Source organism: Cyclopterus lumpus, chromosome 16, assembly GCF_009769545.1.
Source record: "Cyclopterus lumpus isolate fCycLum1 chromosome 16, fCycLum1.pri, whole genome shotgun sequence".
Taxonomy (NCBI): Eukaryota; Metazoa; Chordata; class Actinopteri; order Perciformes; family Cyclopteridae; genus Cyclopterus; species Cyclopterus lumpus.
Genome location: NC_046981.1, coordinates 7,494,657 through 7,518,395, shown reverse-complemented (window position 1 = coordinate 7,518,395; position 23,739 = coordinate 7,494,657). Strand labels below are relative to the sequence as shown.

Here is a 23,739-nt window from a genome sequence, read left to right as displayed (position 1 = left end):
TCTCCCCAACCTCCACTGCCCACCCACTTCTCCTCTGCTTTCCTGCCTTTTCCTCTTTGCTGCCGGGCCCGTTCTCAACATCCAGGAACAGAGAGTTAGCTTGCTGGACGGATGCAGACGCATGGACAGCGTGGACACATTGAGACAGAAAAGAGAGGGACTGACTGCACGCTCACATGTAGAGAGGACCAAAGGGTTTCTTATTCTACACTATTTCTCCTCCACTCAACATCATTAAACTTGTACATGTACCCTTATATGACTTTTCTGTAGAAAGCAGCGTTAGGCTTCCTATTGACTCTTGCACTATGCTCACTGATGTCACTCAGGGGAAAATACGAAGTGTGTTGCCAGTCCCCACCACCTGTGAGCTCTGATGTCCACCAGCCTTTAAACACCCGTTTGATCTCAAGGATGCCAATGCACGCAGCAGTCACAGACACCAGGACTGCTTCTCTCACAGGCCCTCATCGCTCCCCCCACCCTTGGGCCTCAGGCATAAAGGGGTCAGATTGACATGGTCGTCAGATAAGCAGGAGTTTCACTCAGAGCTGAGTACAAAAGATTGCAAAACACTGCCCACGAAGTTTTAACAGTTCACACAGCCATCTAGGAGTTAATTGATTTGTGGTTCTGACCTTGGATTTTGCTTTTGGTAAGTGATGCATCACTTTATTTATATATAGTATAGTATAGTAGGAGGGTGTGAAGGGCGGTATGCATATGTGTGAAATATTACTGCATAATCAGAGAGAAAACTAAAGTAAACCAGCTCGGATCAGAGGGTGCATGATTACCCCTGTCAGCCTCCAACACTCTTGTTCAAAGCATGAGGAGTTCCTGGCTAATTGTAATTAATAGCATTAATCCTCTCAACCAATGGCCGCCTCTGCCACCTCGTGGATATTCATGAGGCGGGCTCGACGTGCCAGCCCATTGGTGGAGGCTGAGAGGGAGTGGGGGGGGGGCGGTGCCCATCGGACCTGCCGTGCGGGGCGGTGCGGTGCCCGGGAGTGTGTTGTGCGTAGGGCGCGATGTTGTTTTGTTGTGGCGGACAGCTGAACGTGGCGTCGCCGCTCCGGTCGGACACAGCAGCCGGAAGCAGCCCGGGCCCCTCCGGCGCTCCCTCCCCAGAAACACGGGCACCGAGAGCAGCTTTACCCAGCATCGACATCCAGGAAATGCGGACTTGTGGCCCATTCGCTACGGGATAAATGGCTGAACTGTCGGTACCGAAGCACGCTGGTAAATATTAAACCGTAACATTACATTACTGCCTGTTTATGACTTAGTTTCCGTTGCGTCGCAGCCGCTGTCACGTCGAGGAGGGGCGACGCGGCGAGGAAGTTGAGCGCGGTGTCCCGCCCGTGTGTTCACGGAGTGGGTCATGAAGTTGAGTTGCCTTGCTACGGGTTATGATGATGATGATTATGATTATGATGATGATGATGATGATGATGATGATGATGATGATGTGGTGATATCTGATGACCACAGCGGCGGTCAGTTGAGAGGGATTCCGGAGACTCTCTAAACTACCGCGCGTGCAGCGGCGTCGGGTGCGCGCGGCACATCCAGCTGACAGCACGATGTGCTTCATCACGTCGCGTTCGTGCTTAACAACAAACCGGCTCAGGAGCGCAACAGCGCGGACTGACACGCGCAGGCTACGCACACATGTAAGATTCTCGAATCCTCCCTGTGAACTTATTTGTCGTGGGCTGTATGCCAGATTTTTTAAAATTAGTTTTTGTCTGTGGATGACATCATGCTTTTGTACTCAGTACATCGGCTGTTATATGATAGATGGGTGAAGTTGACCAAAACAGGTTCAATTTGGCAGCTGTTCGTCTCTGTTATTTTGACTGCTTTGAGTCACACTTCCCACACAGGGCTCACCTTTGCACAGTGAGGTATGATGCCACTATTATTATACAATTTGCATACAAACACAATGGATGATTGTGCGAATGTTGTTTGACGCGTTTATTATGCTAGATAGTTTCCTTAGAATCAACTCATCTACACCATCACCTACATGCTGAGTAGAGTAACAGGAAATCAGCAGTCGTTTTAACAACTATCTATCTATCTATCTATCTATCTATCTATCTATCTATCTATCTATCTATTACATCAAGTAAAGAAATCAGAAAAACATGATGATTGACACAAGGCAAAGTCTTTGCAAAGTCTCTGCACACGAGGACCCCAAAAGCTGCTGAGAAATACTTTTTTCTTTTTTTATGCAGTGGAATTTCAATATCTCCTCAAAGAAAACTCCCCATCCAATCCAAAGAATATAGCAATAACAATAGCAGCCCTGCTGCAGAGTGCTCCCCCCAGCTCCAGGTCCGTACTGTAACTTACAGCACAGAAATACAGTAAATTGTCAGGCAAAGGTGGTGAAGGGGGATGAGTGGAGAGAGGCCAATATGCAATTATTTCTTATTGAATCAGCACAAAGTGGCAGCCTTACAGTGCTCCACTCTGGCCTGGATCAAGACCACTTGTGGTGCTGGCTACAGAAACGCACTAGCTCAGCAGGCACCCAAGGAGAGCGCTGCTCCATTTCCTTACAAATTTCCAAGATTGTTTGACACCGTGAAGCATTAAGCTGTGAGTCAGACTACTTTGATGTTTTTATACCAATGTAACTGGGCTGAAATGTTTGAAGGTGGCTTGTAAAGTATACTTTTTAAAGCTGGAATTGAATGTGCAACCTTTGTTTCTGCCGTGCCAATTCATTACAAAAAGCTCTGGTATTCGATAACAATGGCGTAGACCTGCCCGATGAGTGTGTTCAGGTGAAATAAAAGTGAAACACAGCTCTGGCAGCACTAACACTGATTACTGGACACCTCAGTCAGTCAGTCAGGCAGGTTTGTGTGTGTTTGCGAGTCTATATCTCTCCCTGGCGCAAGCAACATGGCACATGGAAAAGCACAGTTTTCTGCCAGTTAGCACAGAACCACTCATCACCTCATACAGTATACTCCACCTACGTGGCATACCACCTCCATTTCTCTGAGTCAGCCTTGCAGGTGGCAACGTGTTGATCTAAATGCATGAGATGCCATCGGCAGCAAGAGGGTCGCGTGGAGTTCCCGCTCAGGCTTTTCAGACACACCTCAACAAAGGCCTGATAACCACGCTGGAGCAAAGGATCCGGGGATGAGTAAGACTGACAGTGTAGTCTGAACCCTTGATGTAAAATTCTTAGGCGTTACACGGATGGTGTGACCCTGTAGAGAAAGTGAACAAGTGTTATTTGGCAGTCTGTTCTGCCCGACGTGTGACAGATTACACAAAGTATTAAATGGCATGTGTAAGCATGTTTTATAAAGTGTTTTATAAAACACTTTATCCTCTGCGTGAGCATGCAAGGAGGATGGCATTGCTATTGGTCTCCTGCAAGAAAACTAAACACAGACCCAGGGAAGGCTGTGAAATCCTGGTGGCGGGTGGACACAACCTTTTCATGTCTCTGCTGATGGTCATTAATTCTGTTCTCTGAAGCACCCGAGAAGAATAGACCCACTGTAGTGCTGGGAGACCGGACTGAACCCGGAAAACAAGACTTTGGATACACACTTGTACAAACACACACACACACACACACACAGACTCACTTGCAAAATGGAGGCCAGGAGTGCCACTCTGGCAACTTCACAAATGCCCCACTAGCCTAATAATTGTATTGCATTGTAACATAATCTGAATAGATGCAATGTAGTCTTGTGGCCTCGGTGTGTGTGTGTGTGTGTGTGTGTGACTGTGTGTCAGGGGGGTGCGGTTGTCTATCAGTGCCTGGCCTCGACTCAACCTCTCGCCCCGGCCAGTGTGTTAGCGGACTCTTCAAAAGCAGATAGAATTTCCTCGTGTTTGCCAGAGAGCAAGAGTCTGTCCTGTATATGTGTGTTAGTGTGCATGCCTGGCCCCGCTCCCATGGGTGCCAGCCCCAGGTTATGTAATGATTTATGTGGACGATGATGGACAGGCGGCTCCGGTTTTGACATGGAGGCGATGCACTGCAGAGGGGTTACTCATTCAAACGCTCCCCTTCGTCAGAGTTAATCATTAGCTAATTCGGCACAGTTGGTATCCAAGTGGAATGTCGAGGGGTAATCCTCCCCTGAAATAGGCCACAAGTTCATTACATCACTCCCAACTCTTCCACAGCTCATAATATGCCACTCTGACTAGATTGACATTTTCAGTGTATGTTAAAATCAGTTTTCTTCTTGCATTTATTTGTGCAGGTGTTCCAGTGTTGTGCAATAGTGATTGTAAGCTTCCGCACTGCTTGTCTGTCAAGGGCAGGATCTCAATGGTGAGGCCCGTACAACGATCGGAGGGGGGGGGGGGCTGCTTGGGGACTGCCCGAAAAAAGTGATAACACACAGGGAGTGGCTTATCGTTTACTGGATATTCCGATTTGAATGAAGGAATTAGACCTCGCCCTCAGGAGGTCATGCATGTAGCTCGGCAGTAAGGATTCTGTGTTACCCTGAAAGATTAGCTAAAGATGCACGTCCAAGTGTGTTCATTGATTCATGATGCAGGCGAGGTGTCATATTTCACAACTGGATATCTCTGCCTCTTCCAAATCTTTCTCTTTCTCTCTCTGGGTCCCATGATACCCCTCTGACCACACCCCTCAGCACACACACGGCGTCTGAACAGATGCCAATCTCCAATAATATGTACTGATTAAGATCATTTGTGGTCAATCTCTGCTTTACTTCCCCCCAAATGTATTTTGTCATCGTTACACATCCCAGTTCCATGGTGATGTGTAAAATGAATATATGTTTGTGAGTGGGTGAAAGAGAAGAAGAGAGACATTTACACTTTTTTAATGGTATGCATCTCCTTATACTAGCTTCCTTCTTCATTTTTCTTCTCTTTAGAGTCAATTCCTTCACTCTCCTCTGTGGCGTCTCGTCGTCTTTTCTCCTCTCTCCTGCCCTCTTGTTTCATTTCCTTACCTTTCCAGTCCTTTCCTCTCATCTCTTCTCTTTCACTTTCCTTTTGCTTCTTTTCCTCTCTCTTGTTTCCTCTGCCCTTCTCTTCTCTCCTCTCCTCTTGTTTCGTCTCCTCACGGATCCTCGCTCTCCTCTGTCTCCTCTCATCTCCTCCCTAACTGGAGTCCTTTGTCTCAGTGTGTAAGGCATCCCTGCAGTAACTGCGAGTGAGGATTGGAGGGGATTTCTGCTCTGCGGGAGGGTAAGAGGACTTTAGGAGGAAAATCCTTCCAACCTCGCCAACCGATCTGCTGAGCAAATCAAGGCAGCAGGCGATGCTCCAGTGCAATCCTTCCCCAGCCATGTCACAGTTGAACTCAGCCCTGGACCCCCTCCTTTAGCTGCACTCTTTAACATCCCTGTGAAATCTGCGGACCAGCCTTCAGTTGATTCCAGATGTGTTTTGTCTCTCTCATGGCGCTGTCCGTCTACAGCCTTCAGCCTTCAGCCTTGAGGAACGCTCGCTTACCTGGCGGGCCCTCATGCCATGAGATGTGTTGGCTTGCAGGGGGGAGGCTCTCTGTCGAAGCTCCTTTTGACATTCTGGGACATACTCTGCTGTGCGGTGGCATGCATGCATGCATGTGCATTAGTTATTCACCGCACAGTCCCTGTGGGCAAGCTGTGCTGTGACATTGTCAGGTAAGGTCATATAAAGAACACCTCATTTTCAATGCTGTTAATTATGCAGGAGTGTGGTCGACTGCCATCACTTGGGAAGGTCATTTGCTCCTCACTAAATCAAAGGGCACAAATCTCTACAGATGTCGGTCGGTTTGTGTTGCGTTGGAGTTGAACTGTTCATTTTTGTTGTGGTTTTTGTTTTGCGACGCCACTGACGCTGTGCTGACATCCTGTTTGAGCTTTAAGAGGCTTCAGGTTTTACAGTTGATGTCACACTGCAAATGTATTTACACAAGACGTGTTTGTGTGTAGGTGTGTCTCTTCATGTTTATACAGTGTGTGTATATATATATATATATATATTCTGTGACTGTTTGTGTACAATATTTTTGCTGATGTGTCCATACTGCGGCCCCTAAGCGAAGGCATCTGTTTCACCTAATTGAAGGTCAATATTTGCTTGAGCATTCCTACAGACAACCTTCCCAGCTTGGCCTAAACAGAACACAGGCTACCACTGTACTTCAATAAAAAGCAGAGCGCCTGTCTCTCACAACACTAAGGTACATATGTACTGTGCCAATGCAGCGGGGAAGTCTTTCATAGCCCGCAATTATTCTGCAAGAGATGGGGGGGGGAGGGGGGTAATTTTTGTAAAACCAATTAGGATCACCAAGTGGAGGCTTAAACTTTGCAAAGCACACAGGTTCTCTTTCTAAATACTACTGGGGAATGACTCTGAGAAACATGGCACAAGGCTAATTAAATCCAGTGAACATGTGGGAATTTCCCAATTTGATAATGCAGGCACTTTGAAAAGGAGAGAGAGAGAGAGAGAGAGAGAGAGAGAGAGAGAGAGAGAGAGAGAGAGAGAGAGAGAGAGAGAGAGAGAGAGAGAGAGAGAGAGAGAGAGAGAGAGAGAGAGAGAGAGAGAGAGAGAGAGAGAGAGAGAGAGAGAGAGAGAGAGAGAGAGAGAGAGAGAGAGAGAGAGAGAGAGAGAGAGAGAGAGAGAGAGAGAGAGAGAGAGAGAGAGAGAGAGAGAGAGAGAGAGAGAGAGAGAGAGAGAGAGAGAGAGAGAGAGAGAGAGAGAATAGTCAGGCACTGATGCTTATTCCCGTGGACTTTTGAATCAGATTAGTCAAAGTCTGTGAGTAACTTGAGTCGAGCTGAAACGATTAGTCGATTGAAGATTTCAAGATGTCACCCTGAGCTCTACGAGGTTATGTTACGTTTTTACTTTACATGTCATAGACCAAATGAATCATCGTCAGTTGCAGCTCTCCTTGGGTCAACTGTCAAGTGAGCAGAACAGACTGTACTGTCACAGCAGACACAAAAAAACCAAGGCCCAGTTATAGGGCTATGCCAGTAGTTTAGTTCATTCAATACAAATCACTTGTACTTTACATCACAACTAACAATTCTTCAAGCTGTGCTGCTGTGTTTTAGAAATGTATTTTGTTTACTTTGGGTGATTCATTATTGTATAAGTCTGCATCCATTTTGGTAATTTAGTCAGAGGTGAACGGAAACCAACTTTTGAGAAAATATGTCCAACTTTGGCTTGTTACAACTTAATTGAATTTGTGTAGCTCCAGTCATCAATTCCATGATTTTATTTATGCTGTTTATTACTGTAACGTTGTACTCACTAAAGTGATTGCTGAGATATGAGAAGGCAGCGACATTACTAAGGTCCGTCTTAGCCACAGACACCGTCAGACTGTTACTGATCTTAATGTTGGTTTAATAGAAACCCACATTTGTTTATTTAGGTCTCTAAAAGTGTAATAATCCTCGACGAGACACAGTCAACAAAAGACATGACAGCAGGTGAATCATCTCAGGCAGGACCAACCTCCACAATGCACTTCAGCCTGAGTGTAGTGCATGGTGTCACATTTGTCACACTGTCATGGTGGACTTACAGTCTCAGACCAATCGTCAGGTGATGGTGCTGCTCAGCATGAATCGCTCTGCTGAGGAAGTTATGGAGGAAGAGAACAGCCTTAGTTTGATATTGTAGATGTTCTTTCTCACAGAGCTGCAGACATCCATGCACAATTCAGAAAATAAACAGATGATAAAAAAAAATTAAAAGCTGCTGCTGCTTATCAAAGGGCTTCATGTTTATTCTCCGCTGCTGGATGTTAAAGCCAAGGTTTTCAACACCTTTTGGGGGAGCAAGGATGGATGAGTTGTGGGTGGAGCTGAGGAAAGAGGCTGAATTTGGGCAAATAGTTAAAAAAGTCCTGCATCCATCAATCCATTTTCTTTCCTCTATATCCTCTTATCTTGTGCAGGATCTGCAGTGTTTCCCTGCATATACTGGGTTGAAGGCACAGTAAAGTTCAATTATTTGGATATTATAAATCTTCTATGAATTATGACCTAGAGCCATAACTAAGACAACAGCTTTGACTTTATCATGCATGGTGGCACATGCTTTGGGGAAAAGGACAAATAATTCAGTAGGAACCTCCTTCTGAGGTGTTACAGTGATTTCTATTATGTAATCCTGCTGTCCTCAACAACCTCATACAGTCAGCAGTGCCAGTGTTTGCATCCAGGTAGTCCCCCACCTCCTCCCGTTCCTCGTCTGCTTTGCACTGTCAGCACAGTGCCGGGGAGCAACCCCGGCTTTGTCACTGCGGACTTGGAATTCTCATCAACGCTCTGCAACTCTAATATGCTTAATGGCTCTGTGCTCGCCCTCTGAGGACCCCGTCTTGCCCCAATGTCAGCTGATTGACAGGTTGCCGAGCCAGTGAATCCACTACGGGGGTGGGGGGCAAGGTGGTTGTGCTTGGTGGAGTGTCCACACATGGTGCTTCTGGTGCATTTTGGGCCCGAAAAAACTTCCGCTAGGTAACATCTTACGCCGATAGTTTCCCAGAGGCAGCACTCCCAAGAGTTGAGCAAGTGTTTGCTGCCATTTGATGACAGAGCAACAGTGGCCGAGTTGCAAAGCAAGCTCAAAAGTCTGGCACGACAGTGGGATAGGCTGAAGGTGTCAGTATTTGAGGAGTACACAACCAAGACAACAGAATGCTGAAGATGAGCCAGAGATGGTTCACAAAAAGCGCTCATTTTGCAAGGACTGTCCAATCTGTTGCTGCCGAGTTCTGAAGCAGTACACACTCCTGATAGATGCACACCACATCATAGGCCTTGCATACAGGTTCCTGCTTACCCTCTCTGTCACACAGGTAGCATGCGAGCAAAGCTTTTCGACGCTGAAATATATCAAAAACAGTCTCAGGAGCTCTCAACAGCACCTGGAGGCCTTTATGTTGATGGCTACTCAGACAGATGTTTTGCAGATGCTGGACAGTTGCAGAAAAGAGTGAGCTGCTGCAAAAAGTACTCACGTAGTGAGGTAATAATAACACATGAGTATACTGATATTGTTTGTTATTACCATGTGACTATAATGCTCTGGGCCGGCAGAGTTAGTTTAGATTCTGTTACTTAACTTATTGTTTTGTTATGTACCTTCACCACCCCTAAGCATATTCATCTAGCAAACTATACCTACCTTGGAGTGTTACAATAGGCAGTATCATTTTATTCCATGTGTCCATACAGCGAAATTGTTGGATCCAAATGTTATTAAAAAAAACACATATATGATGTAATTTCTTTGTAATCATCCACAATAATGTTAAGTGTATGGATAATTTGCGATGCATTGAGTGGGCCGGTCCGACAGTAACTCCCGGGCCACCTTTTTCCCCTAGTCCGCCCCTACCAGAGGAGACCAGGAGCTGTAACCAGCTGTAGATTTAGAGGGTACAGCTCCCCTGACTCCTCTTCCTCCTTGTTCTCCAGGACACTCTCTGTCTCTCTTTGTCTCACTACCAAGCTGTACTAGTGTGCTATCTAAGAAGCTAATCAGTATTCAGTACAGTAGCCGGAGCACCGGGACCGGGTTCCCACTCACTGCCCCTGAGTATGGTGTGCATTACTGAGGGAGTGCCTACATTACACAGAAGAGGGAGATCAGGAGAAGCCCTAGTAAGAGTTTTGGAGTGGGGTGGGGTGGGGTATAGGGATGGGAAATCAATGTGTCTCTAAGCGACATGTACATTGTTGCAGGCTGTTTAAAAAAGAAAAAAAGATGCCCTATGTGTGAATACATTTCCAAATTACAAGATTGTAAATATTGAGTTAACCCTGGAGGAGATTATTTTTGTTCTGTGTTTTGAAAGCATAATGTTTCTTTGTCAGCCCTGTGGGTTGGATGGTGTCTCCGGTCTTGTGAGAGTGAGGTTTCCCTGTTGCTAAGCCTGCAACAGACTTTCTTTTATTGGTCATTTTTGTTTGTTTTGGCTAGCGTGATTGGTCATGTTGTTATCAGCATTACACACACACACACAAGTCATAGGCTGGATGGCATACTCAACGGCTTTTGGAGAGGCTGTGAGGATGGGACAGGGGAAACATTGTCTTCTTCTTTTTTAAGCTCAAGGGCAGCCGCAACATTTCGGAAGCTATAGTTTGCTTAGAAGAGAGTATCATTGTTTCATCCCATCAATTAGTGTAATTCGCTGTTTATTGCCTTTCTGTGTAACTACAGTGTTATCAGATTATCCTCTGTGCAGTTTTTCACGGTGAATGTTGTATTTCATCCTGTTGTGACTTTCCTGCTCGACTCCGCGTGTCATCAAACAAGCCTGTGTCCAACGTCAGACTCGGGTGATATTTATTTATTTATTTATTCATGTCAGTAATTTCAGAGTTCTTTCAGTCCATCCATGACTTTGTGCCATTTCAAATATCTCTATTGGGTGGCCATGAAATGTTGTACAAACACGGGTTGTTTCCAAACAGAGGCCCTGACCAATGTAGTGCCGAGGCAGAATGTGAGCTGCTGCCCCTTGCATCGCAGCCAGTTCCACCACCAATCATTGTGTTTACACAGAAACTGCATAGCTTTGACATTAATATTTGCAGATCACACTTAATATAACTGTATTTCTCAAATTATATAGTTCTTCCCCAAGCACCTAAATAGTCTTTCCCTTTTTAAAGGTGTTAGTAATTAACGTTATTTTTTTAGCTATTTTTTAAATAAGCAAATATTATGTAGTCCAGAGTAAACTAGTAGCACTCTGATTAAGCTATTATGCAATAGATTAACTATTTATTCATCACATTACCACAGTTTCTTTTCTTCATCTTCCTTCCCCCCCCCCAGGCCTCAGAGTGCATGGTCTATTGACATGATGCAGTGTATTTTTAGTCTGCTGATGTTAATCGTATAACATTTTAAGGTCAGTGTCAGTCGCTTACTCACTCGGGTAAGTCTAACTCAGACTTATGTTGTTGCAGGCTTCTTTTTGTGCAATAATGTTATAAAAATGTTATTGGTAAAACATTTTAAAAGTTATAAATTCCTTACATTCTTTGGGTCGCCCTTGTGGGTGGAAGGCCGCTAGCATTCGGCGATACCACTTACTTCTCGGACCGACTCAGAGGATGATTCTAACTTTGGTGATCCCATTACTTTTCATCTCGTCCCACCATCAGGTTGACATTTTTCATTTTCAGTGACTTATCTCGACAACTAAGATTAGCTGCGGATGAGTTTTCATCTAGCACCATCATCCGGTTAACTTTTCAATTTGTCTAATAGTTTAGTTTATGACTAAATATCTGTAAAACTAATAAGCTGAACCTTGTGTTTAATCAGCAAACAATAGCATGCTATCAGGCTAAACTAAATAGTGAACATAGCCAAGCATCAGGATGTCAGCATTTCACACTGAACATGTTAGCATGCCGACATTAGTGGTTAGCTCAAAGAGCCGCTAACATGACCGCTTATATTACTTCACTCAACATTTCTACTCTTAACATTAGTTAACTAGTAATGATCTAGTAACATACTTTATGTTGTAGCTACTCAAAACTGGTAAGTTGATTTGATTTAATTTCTCTCTTGTTGTTATATTATACAGACCTCTGAATTCAACCTAGCTAATATGCAGTTTAGCAAGTCAGGTGACATATGTCCTTGTTTTACCCTTAAACTGAGAGATGGTTTATGTTGATGTCTAAGTGAAGGCCAGACCTTTCAATCAACCAAACGCCTGCTGAGTCGTGGCCAGACCACAATGAGCAGAGTGAACACTGTGGGCTGCCAAGACCGGCTCTGCCAAGACCTGTCTAAAGCGATTCTGTTGTGTTTGTGACAGTTTGTGTTTTAAGTAGGGTGTATATATATTTATAAATATAATATGTATATGTATATATATATATTTATATATATGTGTATGTATATGTATATATCCATCCATCCATTTTCAATACCGCTTATCCTCATTAGGGTCGCGGGGGCGCTGGAGCCTATCCCAGCTGACATAGGGCGAAGGCAGGGGACACCCTGGACAGGCCGCCAGTCCATCGAGGGCACATGTAGGGACATACAACCATTCACTCTCACATTCACACCTATGGGACATTTAGAGATCAATTAACCTGCAGCATGTCTTTGGACTGTGGGAGGAAGCCGGAGAGCCCGGAGAGAACCCACGCTGCCACGGGGAGAACATGCAAACTCCACACAGAAGGACCGCTCCGACCGGGAATTGAACCCGCGGACCTCTTGCTGTGAGGTGACAGTGCTAGCCACTACACTACCGTGTGTGTGTGTGTGTGTGTGTGTGTGTGTGTGTGTGTGTGTGTGTGTGTGTGTGTGTGTGTGTGTGTGTGTGTGTGTGTGTGTGTGTGTGTGTGTGTGTGTGTGTGTGTGTGTGTGTGTGTGTGTGTGTGTGTGTGTGTGTGTGTGTGTGTGTGTGTGTGTGTGTGTGTGTGTGTGTGTGTGTGTGTGTGTGTGTGTGTGTGTGTGTATATATATATATATATATATATATATATATATATATATATATATATATATATATATATACATATACACATGTGTATATATATTATATAAAAGAATTTAAAACATGATCCCAGCTTCCTTCTTTCCATTATCACAAACCTCAGCTGATGCAGCTCTGTAACTCTTTCACTGTGTTGCATTTGTTCAGATGCTGGAGAACTTGTATGGTTTTGCATTTGCTTCAGGCTGCTTCTTTATTAGATTTCCACTCTCACTGGAAGGCACATCTTGCCACGTGTTTAAGTTGTGTGGGTTCAAGCTTATGACTGTTCATCAGCTACTTATGTACTATAAACACGTTGTTCCAGAAAGTTATGCTGTTAGTTTGGCAGTTGGAGGTTACCTGACCGGCTGTAGCTGTTTGATTTCTTCATCCCTTCACTGGGACATTTTGAGTGAATAGATACATCATTGTAATGCTTTCTGGTTGTCACTAATTTACTCTTAATAATTAGACATTTACTGAAAAACATAGCGATGTTATTAGTGATTAGCGATTGAGTAATTAGCAATTGAGTTATTACATAACTTGAGTTATTACATAACTCATAATGCTAATTTAGATTCCGCTGTTTTCTAAATATTGTTTTCTCAAAACCTGGAAAACCTAGTGCCTGTCAGAAGAAACTGACGACCTGAACCTGTCTGAATCTACAGCTGCTGACCACAAATATTCCGCTGACAAGCTTTTTAACTATAAGGTTTCCCTTATTGGTTAGCTCTCTAGGGAATGAATTAACTCCTACTGACCTTTTGATTATATAACTTACTGTGTGAATGTAGTGTTTCAATGACACAACTGTTAATTGTGAAGTGGACATACTGGAATGTTAACCCGGAGGAAATCAAGAACCATTAACCACTATTTGTGTCCACAAATTACTTGTGTTGGCTGGTACATCAGCAGAGCAAGAAATCAAGCAATATGTTTGAACACAATCATACAGTGTGTTTGAAAGGTTTGTGGTTCAAAGGGAGAATGCCTCATACTTTTTCATATACATCGTCACATACAACTTCCTTTCAAAGTCATCTCCGATTCTTCAATTCTGAATCATCAAGGTGAATTGGACCTACAGATGCAGTGAATTCAAAGCATTGGAAACTATTGAAATCCCATCCACAAAGAAAATTAAACTGTCAGAAAATCTGTCTGCATAAAAGGGTGTTTCAGTCCCAATTATTTCCATGGTACAAATGCTCACCCACAAAGACATACAAACATGTCAGTTTGCTGTCATTACATGAAAGGCCTTATAGATGGTACATTCCAGTTTAGTCCTCCTTGTCCTTAAGTTTGACATTTTGGAAAATAATCCTACTCGAGAGAAGATTTACACCACTTTTACATGTGACCATTTATTAGAAGGCCGCAGCCAGTTAGCTTTGCACAAATACTAGAAATGAGAAAGGATGAAATACTGTAATAATTATTTTGACTTTAGAGGTGGTGGTGTGCAGATTTTGTTACCATTTAGAGGCAGGCTTGTGGTTGTTTCTCTCTGTTTCCAGTATTTGTGCACAGTTAAGTCACTGATACCTCATATTAAAAGGACAGACATGAGAGTGGTATCATCTTCTCATCCAACTCTCTGCCAGAAGGGCAAATAAGGGCTACAAACCAAGTGGTGTCAAACAATTGGTTTCTCCCAAACTCTCCATACTTCTGCTCTATTATTCTGTCACGTTGGTGCGTTCAACTGCTTTCCTGCTTATCCAGCATTGACTACTACTACTACATTTAAACAATTAGATGTGACAGATTGGGGCTTTGCATCATGCAAGATTATTTTGCGTATTATTTGGGATTGCTTGTTCAGATATTAAAAAAAACAGTGATATAAAGTGGTGGAAAGGTCAGACATTTTTTTAAAATTATTATTAAATAACATTTTTAAATGTAGTTCCTGAAGAGAAGATGGCCCTGGTTGATAAGCACTCATACGTGCTCATATGAAATTGATATATCTGTAACCTGGCATGACATAAAGCTCTTACAGTCAACATTCTCTGAGGTAACATAACGATCCAATGTGTGTATATCCATACGGAGAAGCCCGTGAAGCCTGGCTTAGAGACAGTGCTTCAACCTGTATTGGATGACAAATCAGCCGTACGTAACCGGGCAAGAACTAACAGGAAATCAATGTATCCAGCCACCTATCCTACATCGATACAGTGTATCACTTTCTTGCTCATCTCGCTGCCTCTCTCTCTCTCTCTCTCTCTCTTTTTTCTCTCTGTCTGTGTTTCTGCAGTGTGCTTCTTTGAAAGCCACAGCATCTCTATTTTAAGGACGACTTTGTTCCTCTGCTTTGTATTCAAATGATCAGGCGGAGGATGCAGCTCTGTCTTAGGACGAGCAGGTGTGTGGGGATAGTGGGGAAGAGAGAACGGTGGCGAGCCGGCTTTTAGAGTCAGGTTTCTCCAAACCAGATCTTTATGAGGTGACGACAGCTGGAGGAATGCGCCGCTAATGCCCCTAAAGCGGGTCTTGTGACCTTTGGGGCGCACTTCCCTGAGCAATTTGAATGGTCTCGTTGTTCAGGGGTGGGGGTGGGGGGGGATGATCATCTATGATGTGTGTAACTGTCATGTACTGTTTTGATCTCATTCAGAAGCAGTATGCAGGAGTATGGGTTTGTTCCTGTGACCCGGGACAAGACGGCGTGGCTGTGTGTGGCCTTTCCTCATGGACAGACTAGACTCCCAGCAACAAAGAGTACAGCCAGTGACACATTTCTGTCTGCTCACCAAAAGTGGGCCACAGTTGGTTTGGTTTGAGATGGGCCATGTTTGATTTACTTATGAAGGTAGCCCCTCACATGATTTAATTTGATATTTGAACTGTTTATTTTTTTTTTTCAAAGCAAATAACTTATTTTGACTCTTATATCTCTTAGAACTGATAACTCTTTTCAGTCGGAGCTTTGGACACCAGTGTATGTTTGCTGGTCCCTGGTGCTTTGATACTGAGCAGCGTGCAGGTATTGACACTCGTCTGGACGCCTTAATCCTTCTCGACCTTGTGTTTACAGTACAGTAAGGCTCTGTATCTCTAGCAATCTGTTGACATCTGGTACTGTCACTATTAGCGCAGTGAAAATCAGCATGATGATATAACATGTTTGGTAAAAAAACAACCTGAAAAAGAAATCTGCCCATGCAGAAAGTTGTCCTCATATTTGCCCAGGTTTTGAGATACCCGTCTCAGAAATGTCTGCCTTCAATACAACGGAGGCACATGTTTGTGGTGCTCCAAGCATTGACAATAAGCATTGAACAACTACTGAAACTTTAGATTTTCAGAAATCAATGAATTCTCTATTCAGGATAATTCACAGAACACGTCGGCAGTATTCATATATGCTTCTTATTTTCCAGAAAGCCCTCCTCTGGATTATCCAGGGTAACCAGGACCCTGTGTCAGTAGGGATATTAACCCAGATGGATATTTCAAAATCTGGACCAATTAAAGCCAACACGTTTCGTAGGACCAGACACCACGAGAGAAAAGTTAGAAAATCAGTGCAATTTATGGTTGACGTGTATTCTGTAGATTCAGCATTTCAATTCCCATGGACTCAAACCAACACACACACACTCACACATACACACACACACACACACACACACACACGCCTTACTAAGAGACAGTTTTAGCTGGACTTGATTGTCGTGTGTGATTGATGAGTTTTCTCACTCAGCCCCAAGATATAGAAGTCACACGGGGTGGACACATCTGATAGCCTTTTTATAAGATTGTGTCCGTTGGCAGATAGAGACACTACTTAGTCCGAGCCATGTACTAAGAAGTTCGAAATGACCATGTACAAGAGCTCTCTCTCAGCGTCTCTGTCTCTCTCTCTTCTACCTCTTTCTCCTCCATCTTGTTATTCTCGGTCTCGTACTCTTTTCCCTTCTCTCTGTTCATCACATGCACTCACAAACACCCCCACGCTCAGAGAGACAAACACATAAACAGACGGGGTATGGCACATGGCGTCTGTATATGCGTGCTGTGTTTTGAAGGGCAGCTGACGAGGCGTTGATGTGTCAGGTGAGCCTCCGTTGACAGGTCACTAATGCAGCGTGACACCGCACAGAATGGGTCGCGGTGGAGGGAGTGTAAACTGTCAACCCGACACGTAGGCTGAATGGAGTTGTTTGTCCCGGTGGGTAGCAATTACTTGGACTGGGATGGCTTTGAGTAAACTCCCTGATCAGAAGGGTGCCCCTCTGCCAGGCTCAGAGAGAGAGAGAGAGAGACGGAGGCCGTGTTGATACATTCTGCGGCCTGGTCCTCGTGTTTGAACACACTCAGACTTGAGCTCCCACCTGTTGACTCTTCCCTGTGTCGGTGTTTGTGCAGGCAGCACTGAAAGCACCAGCAGTGCCGACTTAACGGTCCGATTGAACATAGTCACAGGTTCCCGAGATGTGTAGATAAGGCATGGCGCCAGGTCGTGCACAGTGCTGCAGCCGTGCCTGTCGTACCCGCTGCAGCTGCAGAAAGAGGAACTCGCTCAGGCTTTTCCCATCACCGTGGAGGAGTCCACATGGGTGACTTCATAGAAGAAAAAAAAAAAATAGATCACTTCAGTGGACACTGAAATGGCAGCTGTCATAAAATGAAAAATGACTGCCCGAGTGAACGGGTAGTTTTCATCTAACAGCATGTACAGGCAGATTCAGAAACATACAGATAATACCATGTTTTCATTGTTGGGTAAGAGCGAAACATTCTAAACCCAACCTACCCAGAAATGTAAATGTATTCAACCCCTCTCCGTTCACCTTAACTGAAGATGTTCCTCTCATCACAGCCTCGAGCATGCTCTTTTCAGTTGCACCACGACTTGAGAGAGCAAATATGAAGCAGTCGACTGTGAACTACGGGTACAATAAGCTGCGTGGGAGAATTTGCACTGTGATCTTGACATCCACGCATCACTGAAACTTGTGGGCGCAGGGAGGACAGCTTTTGAAAATGTCAGTTCCTCTTTCTATATTTAACCACTCCTTGCTTTGTCACTCTTTTATTTCTTTTGCACGCCACTCATGCCACATTTTGAGTTTGGCGTTGAGCTGTCAAAAGGCAGATGAGGTTTCAGACTCAGTATCTGTTTCACTTCTGTTACAGTAACTCCCTACGAGTTTGTACCCTGTTGCTGTCCCTAATGTTTTTGTTTCATGTCAGAAGACCATTTCCCCTTTTGAGGCAGTGAATCAAAACCAATGCTTAAGACTTAGAAAAACACTAATACTGTATAAACCATGATAGCTGGGTAATGCACTACCGTCACAAATTGCTAATGATATATCAACTCTATTTATAATATCAATTACCAATTAGGGACTATACTCAGGGCCAGGCTCCTTTTCATAATTACTACCCACAGCAACGTGATTTCCTGCTAGCCTTCCTCATAATACACATGAAGTTTACTTTGCCGCATAGAAAGATAGTGGGGCTTATTAATGCTCCAGCACCATGGAACAGGAAAAGATAATCAGTGCGTTGCAAGGCTGAAATTGAGAACTAAATAGGGGAGGGAGGGAGAGTGGCTGCGAAAGGAATCGTGCATTTCCGTGTCTCATGGAAATGGAGATAAGCCGAGAAAAGAGAGACCGAGGAGAAACCTCCAGATAAAAAAAGAGCGACGCTGAGTTAAAAAACAGAGGGTGGTCAGTCAGTCTTTCAGAGTTTCACAGGATCAGATATCACATCTGCTGAGGATACATATTGATTGGCTTCAACAAAAGACTAGCATGCTCGACTCCATTAGCAGGCCGGTCGGTTGCCTGTCTACAGACCACTAGCTGTATTATATCTGACTGGGTGCTTGTTTCTGTGAACATGGATGCACATATGTATATTTGAATACCTAATCCAAATATCAAAAAACAATCAACCACAGTGTTGGACAAATTGAAAATGACTCATATTGGCACCTGTGTTGAAAACATTAGTTGCTCACTTGTCTGCTTAATAGCACTCACTAGTTTCTTTACACTATTTGCTGGTGCATCCAGTCATGGTCTATCCTGTGGCCAGGTTTATGTCGAGCTTTGGGCACTCTGTGTAAAATAAGACATGGCCTATTTACGTTTTATGTTGTTACATTTTCAAGTGGAAGGTGAGAATCAAGTGAACTTGGATTTAGTGGTTTGACTCAGCCTATGCAAACAGGTAGAGCAATACTTTTCCACAGTGGCTTTTATATGGGCTCCCCTCTTTAAATGGGTTTTGTTTCTATCATAATACCACAGTGTTATGGACAGACGGGGGTCAGTTTACTGGAAGACCACAAGTCTAAAATAATCCGCCTTTGGAACAGAGAGAACCCTCTTTGAATACTCCCACATTTGCCCGTTTTACTGCCTGTGTCTGCAGTTTATGGGGTAAAAGTCCAAAAATATGTCATCTGTATGGTTGTCTGTAAATACGCAAACCACTCATTTGGTCTAAATTATAGTCTGTGGCTGCTCCAAAACAACATGAAGTTTCTTATAAGGCATGATGTGTGCAGTTTAGGTGTTGCTTGCCTCTGCATTATATGAGTTAGGTCGATGTGTGGCATGTATGTGCAATTGTCTCATGTGACCATACCACAGGGGATCCCTTGTTTCTTTTTACTGTAAATGAGAACAGCTTTGCATAATGTGAGCCTGACTTGCTTTAGTGGGTAGCGTGTGGTCATCATTTATTATGGCATGCTTTCACACCTTTTATGATTGTTCCACTTCCCATTTTGTTTCCCCATCTTCAAAATTGTTATCTTCTGTGTTGTCGCTTCAACTAAATAGCTCCAAGCTCTCACTAGTTCCTAACCAGACTGCGTGTGTGTGTCTGCAGCCCGGTCCCCGGCCTCGCTAATCGTTACGTCCGCGTAGAGAAGCTTTGCTGTCAATCATTGCCACAGTGGCAGTTTTGTTCCTCTGCCTCCCCCCAACCTTCCCGTCAGAACCCCTCAGTCTGAGGAACAGAGGACAAAGGGATGACGGATGGGTAAAGGTCCCTCGCAGGGAAGTACAGTGTAGAAGGTGTGTGCTGTAAAGGGTGACAATGAGCACATTCAGGGCGGACACAATACAGCGCCTCGGCCCGCGAAGCCAGCAGCCTGTGAGAGTAGTCCAGCATCAGGCCAGCACGGTCCCCTACAGCAGTCAGCCAGGGGTAATCGCCGAGTCCTGAACAACACTCCTATTGACTGGGACCAAATAAGATAAGAGAGGAAACGCAGAGCAGAGGACAAAGAATAAGAAGACAAGCCAGGAGAAGAGGACAAAAAGAGTGCAAATGAGTATAGGTGTAGCATATATAATCGATCAATTAGAGACGGAGAGAAACGTATTTTCCCTTTTCGACTCGCCCCGTCATCGGGCCGTGAGTCCCACCAGGCCACCACGTGTCGCCGGCCTCTGACGATCCACGTCCCCTCCGCCTGCCTTCTGATCAGCAGCCCAGCCATCCGCTCGTTCTGTGCGAGTGTGTTTATTTTAGAGCGTGTGACTCACACTTCCTGTGCTCTGCCAGTGAGGCAAAGCTCTAAGGAACAGCAGGACCTCCGTTCATTCTCAATTCTCTCTCTCTCTCTCTCTCTCTCGCTCGCTCTCGCGTCGCTGATAGGCCAAGCCCGAGTTCTGCGTAGTGCGGGGGCTTGCTTGAATGGATGCCACTCTGGAATTCATTTGCAGATGCAGCATGGTGACTGAGACTGGGAGATCTACATAAATGAGACCTGTTTATGTGGGCTGAGGGTTTCTTCACCCACCATTACAAGATAAGATAACTTTGCTGATAAGGAGGGGATACTTGCAAGGGATCGCCCTCAGGGTTCTGCGTGACAGCTAGGGAAAACCCCATGTAAGACCTGTCTGTAATCCTTTCTATTGGCAGGGCCACCAGCCGCAGAATGTACTTCGACTTTAAGAGCCTGAATCTGGAGGCGCATGTCTTTTGTTTTCCTGGTCTGTTGTGCACTTTGGTGGCAATGAGAAACGTGACAGTTGATGCCATGACTGGTTTCAGAGAGGATGGTGTGTCTTGTCGGAGATGTTACTCGTGCTCAGGGAATATGAGTCGCTTTTAGCTTCTTGCTACCCGCATCTTCCTCCTCCGCCTCTACTCGCATTTGTACAGTGGAAACATTCATTTACTGTCTCCCTCTCCCTCTCTCTTCATCACTCACTTTTTGCCTCACCCCCAGATTCTCTCTCTCTCTCTCTCTCTCTCTCTCTCTCTCTCTCTCTCGGCAACACACCCACTCAAACAGTCATATCCGCTCTCACTCTGGCTCTCCCTGCTTGTCTCACAGTGCCTGTGAAGCGTCTCTGAGGGGGAAGACCAGACTGCTCTGTCAGGTAAACTAAACTCTGTCTCTCTCTCTCTCTCTCTCTGCTCTCCCCTCCCCTCACTCTCTGTCTTTCGCTCTCTGTCTTCCTCTCTTATTTAAATCCATCTCGGTCTTCCGCTCTCCATTCAGCCCCCAACCTGTCTTTCTCTCCCTATCATTACTTTTCTTGTCAGCTATTGTAAATGAGTTACTTAGTTGTTGCAGCTGTTCCAAGTGAGTGCTCATTTGATTGTTTCTTATTTCAAATTTGTCATTTGGTACATTGGTCATTTTGTAAGTTAAAGAATTGAAGTTTGTTAGTGCCATAATCTCTGTTTAAGGACTAAATAAATGAGTTGATTTAGCACATCAAAGGGTATTGAATTGTATGGATGTTTTGATGAAAGGATTTAAATTCACAGATTTATTTTTAGTCGGAAAGAGTCTTTAAGATTTCTATTAAATGTCCGATCTGGCCTGAGGTTACTCCCTTTTTTTTCCTGGAAATGTTGTGGAATTTGTTCATAATCCAAATCAAGGGTCCCAGGCTAAGGAAGCCCCTTGAGACAAATTTGGAACCATATCATTGATGAACTAAGTGACTACGAAAAGATGATTTCCATCCGTTAAGAGGTCCTGGCCGCAAATAAAGTTGTGGAAAATCGGTCAACCAGCAATTTAGTCAAAGTTGTGGTCACTTTGTTTTCACAGTTGATTATGTCACCCACAGTAGCAGGCTTTCCGCTGCCAGGCGTATTATTAAAACCCTCAGTGCAATCTTCTCCTGCCGTCGAGGTGAGCATTACCCGGCTCTGCCGCGCCACTCATGTTTGATTTAATGGCCGGTATTGACCTGCAGTTCACTGGCTTGTGTTTAATCAAAGTGAACACTGCAACGGTTGTGAACCGCCAGTCTTATCAAAGCCCTCTGAAATCCTTCTCTGCACCCGCAGAGGTGCACAGAGCTGAGAGAGAGAGAGAGAGTGAGTGAGTGCTCTGGTATGTGGTGTTTTTTCAGACGGCGTCCTCCTTAGCGAGCGGCTTCTCCCGATAGCAGTGATATCCCTGGGTGAGTGCGAGTGTGAGAGATTTCTGAGTTTTTCTGCTGTACCAGGCGTCTGGTTCTTTCTTCTTGGTTTCTTCTCCAGTCATTTACAATCCAACCAAACTGTTTCTTCCTGTAGTCTGATTGGTTAGTGTGAGGCTGTATAGTACTTGTGGTTTGATTGGGTTGCTCTGTTTTTGGTGGTGGTGGCAGAGGATTTAACTCTCCCTTTACATTATACTTAAGGGATGCTGCAGAGCCTCCTGTACAATATCAAATGTTGTATCGCTGCATTGAGATTATGACCCTTGTGGTTCAAGCTGTATGTTTTTGTCTGCTGTGATGTCAACCCGTCATCCCTCAAAGGACATAAGATGTCAAGGGTCATGCCAGCTTGTCAATGCACGCCGAGGCCAAGTATTTCCCCTCCTCACTTCCTGCTGCCAGTGTGCGTCTGTAGTCAGAAAGGATGCTGGGAGATAAATTTAGACCTCCACCTCCCTCTCCATCTGCCGTTGCTCAGAGTAGGCTGGTTTCCATGGGAACCTGCACCAGGCTACCGCCAGTAACCAAGAATGGGGCGAGAGAGAGGTGTGTGTGTGTGTGTGTGTGTGTGTGTGTGTGTGTGTGTGTGTGTGTGTGTGTGTGTGTGTGTGTGTGTGTGTGTGTGTGTGTGTGTGTGTGTGTGTGTGTGTGTGTGTGTGTGTGTGTGTGTGTGTGTGTGTGTGTGTGTGTGTGTGTGTGTGTGTGGAATGACAGCAGATTTCTTTTAAAGCACTTAGAGGGTTTATCTGTTCTCAGGGAACAAGGTAATTTACCGTTTAGCCCATATTTCTATCCGTCTTTACCAGCTGCATGGATGCGTCTGGGTATTGATGAGGAAATGAACACCAACTGCCCAGCCGTACTCTCCTGTGCATGAGAAGGAAGTTTTAACTGTAAAGCTGCTGCTACTTATTGAGCAGGAGTCAATCTAAATTTAGTTTGATCGGATTTACACTTTTAGAACTGCTGCACTTACTAGACGCAGCGGAGACGATAGACAGAGACTGTGTGTGTGGCAGCACACACACACACACACACACACACACACACACACACACACACACACACACACCTAATTAATTCCTTTCTCTCTGTTGATAAGCTGGTAATCACAATTAAGGCACAGACATGAGAAACTAGAGAGTGAGGCTGTTCTGTGTATCATACAATGGGTCATGACGGACTGGAGGTGGAACATCAAGGGGGGTGAAATGTTCATGTGTTCCCAGTTTGTTATTTAGCAAACTGCTCCGAGTAGCTTGTTGGTTTGATCTGACACCATTTAAGAGCTGCGTCAGTGGCTTCCTGCTCGCACCTCAGACTAAAAATAGAGTGAAGAACGCCCTTGCCCCACCCTCAGCATGATGTGAGACACATTTACATAACCTGTGTGTTTTACCAGAGGTCTTATTATTGTCAACTGATTTATACCCGAGAAGCCCATTGTGCATTAAAGTGTTGCACGTAATAGGCGCCACTGATGGCAAGTCATCTCTGTGGAGTATGATGAGAAAGGAAAACCCCTCGTCATATGGCAGCAGGATTAAACAGGAGTGGAAACGGGGTCACCTCAGGGCACCGCCACTGATTATCTGGTCAGATGTGTCAGAGTAGATCCAGGGCTTCTGCTGTGTGCTCGCGGCTCCGGGGAGAAGAGCGCTGTACACTGTGTGTGTGTGTGTGTGTGTGTGTGTGTGTGTGTGTGTGTGTGTGTGTGTGTGTGTGTGTGTGTGTGTGTGTGTGTGTGTGTGTGTGTGTGTGTGTGTG

At 44.7% G+C, this 23,739-nt stretch overlaps 1 protein-coding gene across 12 annotated transcripts in view; it reads left to right on the top strand.

The window, feature by feature from the left end:
- The first annotated feature begins 971 nt into the window (after window positions 1–971).
- The window catches only part of LOC117745736 (transcription factor HIVEP3), a 37,652-nt gene continuing 14,884 nt past the window's right edge, over window positions 972–23,739 (top strand). For 2 of the 12 annotated variants that reach the window (XM_034554264.1, XM_034554251.1), the window contains exon 1: window positions 972–1,245. The gene's annotated coding sequence lies outside the window, so the exon portion shown is untranslated. The other 10 variants (XM_034554254.1, XM_034554257.1, XM_034554256.1 and 7 more) reach the window with 10 other exon arrangements.